The sequence below is a fragment of the Aptenodytes forsteri genome, unplaced genomic scaffold (assembly GCF_000699145.1).
Source record: "Aptenodytes forsteri isolate BGI_AS27 unplaced genomic scaffold, ASM69914v1 Scaffold12, whole genome shotgun sequence".
Classification (NCBI taxonomy): domain Eukaryota; kingdom Metazoa; phylum Chordata; class Aves; order Sphenisciformes; family Spheniscidae; genus Aptenodytes; species Aptenodytes forsteri.
Genome location: NW_008794161.1, coordinates 734,258 through 739,382, shown reverse-complemented (window position 1 = coordinate 739,382; position 5,125 = coordinate 734,258).

The following is a 5,125-nucleotide window of genomic DNA, read 5'->3' as shown; positions in this document are numbered from 1 at the left end:
GGCCCCGGCTCCACCGCCATGAGCTGGCTCCCAGCCAACCCATCACCCCGCTTCAGACACCTACTTTTTAAGTGTCCAAAAATCTTTCTAAGGACAGGCAACAGGGAGCCGACGTCAGAGCCCAGGGCTGCTGGACGCCTTCTCCAGCACAGCCCCACAGCTGGATAAAGGAGCCACTGCCGGGACTGAGGCTTCCCCGGGCACAGGCTCTGGTCCCCCGGCCACGAGCACAGGGGAATGACTACCGTACCAGGCACTGGAGCACAGGGAGAGAGAATAGACGGCAAAAAATCAACCCCTGCTGTCAGGAGGTGACCTGAGACCTCAGGGCACAAGCATAGGGCCACCACCGCCCAGGCAGGAGCAGGGAGGCTGCATTGGCATGCACCGTACAAGGCCATCAGAGATAAGAGACGCTGCAACATCCCTGAGCTGTCAGCTCGCAGTGCTCATCGCCTCCAGGAAGATGGATGGCTCCTTCCGATCATTTACGTCAACGCAGAGAAAATGGTCGCCTGCAGAATGTCAAGCAGAGCATCAGGCATGTGAAAATCTCAGAAACTCACATTTCAAAGCCCGGGGTTAACCCCAGATCACACTGAATTCATTCAGATCGAAGAAGCTGGGCACCCCGATGTGGTTTCCCAGTCCCGGGGCTGACAGCCTCCTCCCACCAGAAGCCTTAGGGCTGCTCTAGGTTTCTGCAGCAGCTGCAGTCCACGAGGGCTCACAGGCAGGCAAGGACGCACTTATGGCCAGTGTGCTCCTTTTGCCCCACTCCCCAAACAGACAACAGCCAGAAGAGGCAATCCCAGGGGAAACCACAGCCAGGCACGATGCACCAAGGGCCAGCAGACCTAGCAAGACTGGTTCCCTCCATGCTCACCAATCCTCCCCCATGGCTGTGTTCAGCCCATCACACAGCTCCCCCAGCTCAGCATCAAGGGGGGAACATCCCCTGCTCTGCTGTGAGCACCAGGCATCCATCTAAAAGCCAGGGAGCGTGCCAGACCATGGCCACTCCCAGCAGCACAACCTCCCTCCCAGGAGGGCAATGGCCCTGGAAGCCCAGGTGGACTTGGGCCTTTTGGGAAAGGAGCCCTACTCTGCAAGAAGCAAGTCGCAGCTTTCACACCCAGTCCCTGACTCCTCTACTCTGTAGGTATAGCATTTCCTAAGAAAGATCATATCAAGAGATTAACAAAGAAGAGGAAATTGAAGCTCTAATTACTGCTTTGTTTCTCATGTGATCCTGGGCTCCCTGCTAAACGTGTGCTTCATGCCCTACCCTGCAGGCCCTTCTCTTTCTCCCTGCAGAGTCCCTCTCCCTCTTGCCCACGCTCCTCCTGGGACCTCAGTGCATGTCACTGCTATTTCCCAGCAGTACTCAATGTTTGCAGCAAACATCAGAGCAACAACCATGACCACTGCAAGCTCTTTCCAAATCAAGCACCATGTAGGACAGCATCCAGGCGTCCTGCCTCCCTGACCAGGCAGGATTAGGCGTAGGCAGGAATAACAACTGTGCACCAGCCCCCGGGTGAGCAGAGGTACCATGCAAAGACCAAGGCAGCTGGGAGATTCTCTGTGGGAGGGAGCAGACCCCAGGCTTCAAAGCTGGCTAAAAACAGAGTAAGACTGTACTTAACTCTGGGCAGGGCAGGCAAAGCCTTTCATCAAACGGCTGCTGCTAACCAGAAGCAAAGTTCTCAGGAGGAGGGCAGGGGAGTGGGGCTTTGCCTGCAAAATGGTGAGGACCATTCGCGCTGGGCTCTAAATAGACCACCACAAGCTGGCTTGAGCTGACCTAACAGCGCTGTGGTGCCTGAAAACCCAGCAAGAAGCCCTCCGGAAAACACAGGGGTGACCATCTCTGCCAGCTCTGCAGTCAGTGCTCCTGCCTCACCGCATGCTGCCTTTATTTCGGCTCCCCGCTTGGCCATCGCAGCAAGGCCCCATGCTGGGAGCTGCACAGTGGACCAGCAGCACCCGTCCCTGCAGGAGGCTGGCAGAAGGGACAGGAGCCCGGCGGGCTAAAGGGTTTGTTTGGAAACCACGGCACAGAAACTGAAAGCTGGCTGTGGGGAGGTTGGAGACACGGCTGGACTACCGGGTCTGCCTGCTAACAGGTTATTACCCAGCAGAAGAGACACGAGCTGGCCCTCAAACTAGCTCATGAGTTCACAAGAAAATTATGCCAGCTTTACAACAGGTAACTGAGCCAGCAGATGAGTTAGAAAGACACAGATAATATTCATTTCAGCAGAAAGTCTGCATATTTACCAGTCTTTTAACAAAGTTTAAGCTAAGCCACGTTATGACAAACCTTAGCGTCCTACAGCCAAGTAACTTCTGGCCCAGTACCAGGTCCCAGAAACCCACTTTGTACCATCAGTTCAGAACCTAGGAGGCTCTTCCCCTTGCAAAGGGGGTGTAGGGGTCGAACAGCAGCAGGGACCCACACCCACTCAGCTCTGCCCTTTCCAGAAGCCCAGTCTGTATGCAGCACCCCCAAGACCAAGTCCTAGTGGCGACACCCACTCAACCGGCCAGGACGGCCAAGCTGCCTTCATGTGCTCAGGCCACACACAGGGACACAGCACTGGCCCAGCCTGTGTGGTCACAGCAAGGTGAAGTGCTGCCCTGGCACATAACAACTGCTTGGACAAACGAGAGCCCATTAGCAAATTAATTTTTAACTTTGCATTTGTCTGTCGTGACAACTGAAGGAGAAGAGCTCTTGGCAGCAAGAGCTTCACTTGCATCTCTTCAGAAAAGCCAGCCCCAGCCTGCTCAGGTCTGGGCAGCGTGAGGGAGCTGTGCCTCCCTGGCAGAGGATCTCAATTACACACAGGGTCTGGGAGCAGATATACATCCAGGGCAGGATGACGGCTGCTTATTTAACTCCACCAGTACAAGGCAGATGAAGCACAGCACAGTAAGGATGGTCCATCTTGAACACCTGCAGCTCTCCAGAAGGTTGACCTTTGGAGCACACACTCCTGTTGTGCAGGCAGATATCAGATGAGAAACCCTGAGAGCATCAACAAACCCCTTAAAGTCAGCAGAGACAGCCATAAATAGCACTACATGTCCCCAGCAAGGGGCTAGAGGGCTGAGCAGACCAGGGCGCAGGGAGTTAACAGCAGCTTTCTCCCATTTATGTGGTTCTCTAATACAATTAGACACCACAGGGGCTTAGCTGGACTTCTGCCCATTAACCAATTACTCTGATTTGCTGCATGCGAGAAGACTAACCAATTACTCTGATTTGCTGCATGCGAGGAGAAGACAAGCATCTCAATAGGGTCCTTCTTCCACCTCTGCAGTCTCACGTGGACCCAGAAGGGCCCCTCCAAACAGGCGCATGTACAGCTTTGTGTTATGTTGCCCAAACTGAGCAAACCTGCCCAAACCTGGCAGAGGCCATATGCACCATGTCCCTTCCTTTACACCAGAACAGCTTCCAGGCACGCGCACGACAACTTTCCTGGCAGGAGAGAGCAGGGCAAGTCTGCTGCAGCCTCTTTCAGAGTATTCCAGTAAGCCATCTACAGCTGATGATCCCCGATTACGGACCTGCGCAAGGGCTATGAAAGTCTCCTGGTATGCTGGCCCAGGCAGTGACAACCTGATGCACCGCACATGGGCAGTGAGTTGGGAAAGACTGGGAAGGCTGGATGGGGAGCAAACTGCCTGTCTTTCCCATCCTAAGCTTAGATTAAATCCCATTTAAAATACCTCTAAATAAAATGGCATAAGAAGAGGCCTGAACTAACAACCCACTTTGAAGGGGTAGCAGCGCAAGTCTTCAGACCCCTGAGGAGCACAGAGCTCTGGAGGTGCCTGGCCTCACCGAAGGTCTCATCTGAATGAGAAGGAACCCTCTTGTTTGGCCACGGCTGCCTCCTCCTCATGCCCCAGCCCTTTGGCCAGGCAGCCCGGGTGACCGCACAGACCCCTCCCGGCAACGTGACACTGGGAGGCCTCGTCACCCTTTCCATGCTCCAGCGCTTGCATCCATTTCCCACAGCGCTGCTGTCTCTGGCAGTTCTCTAGAGGTGCACGATGGGAGGCCGACCACCGAGGCAGGGGCCAGTGCTGGCGGGCAGAGCTGGAGCAGCAAGGGCTCGGCCCCCTGCACCCAGCCGGAGGGCAGATAGACCCTCGCTCCTGGGTCCCTGCTACAGGAGGCTGGAGCTCTGCCCTCAGAGGGGAGCGGAGAGTTGAACAGATGAACAAAGGCACAATCGTAGGAGGGGGAATTGGCTGGAAAACACAAAAGCTCTAAACATGCCAATCGTGTCGAGGCCGCGATGGCTCATTTCAAAGGGAAGACACTAATCTCCACTCTGGGAATTGTCCTGCGAGTGGCAGGAGAAACCAGGGAGCTAACGAACGGCTACAAAGGAGTTTAACAAGCCTGCGACTGTCTTGGACTCCATTCAGCTCAAAGCTCAAACCAGCCACAAGCAGGAGGAAGCGCGTTAACTCTGCAGTTACTGCTGCACTTAGAGCCTATTTGAATCCTATGGAAATGGTCAGAACTGGATGGGAAAACGCCCTGATCCACGGGGATCGATGCTGAGACACAAAGGAGGGACTAAGAAGCCGTAAGAAGAGCTGTATCAAAGCAGTGTGCAAGACACGGCTGGAGCAGGAACGACCTGAGCACTGCTGCTTCAGCTTTCTCCCTTAACATCTTCGGGGGGTGCACAAAGAGGTCCCCTGCTGCTGCGTCTTCCATCAGTTCAACTCCCTCCTGCTAACATGAAAATCTACCCTGCTAAACAACGTGACTGCCACAAGCCCTGCGTTTACCCTACATTACTGTAGTAGGAACACCAACACCTTCCCAGCAAGGCCACAGGTAGCAGGAACAGCCTCAGAGCGACGCTGCGACCCCGGCCAGGAGCAGCAGGAGCCCAGAGAACTGACGCCCGAGCTCGGGATGCGTCTGCTGGAGTTCTTTTGCTGCTGCCAAAGGGAAACCCCGGTTCGCCGCGGGCCACCTCCCCGGGGCTGACGGCTGCCAGGATGCAGTGAGAGAGGGGCGTTTTACGGACCGGCTCTGGGGCTGCTGGGCTTGCAGGGCGGGAGGACCCCCGGGCGGGATGGGCAGCGG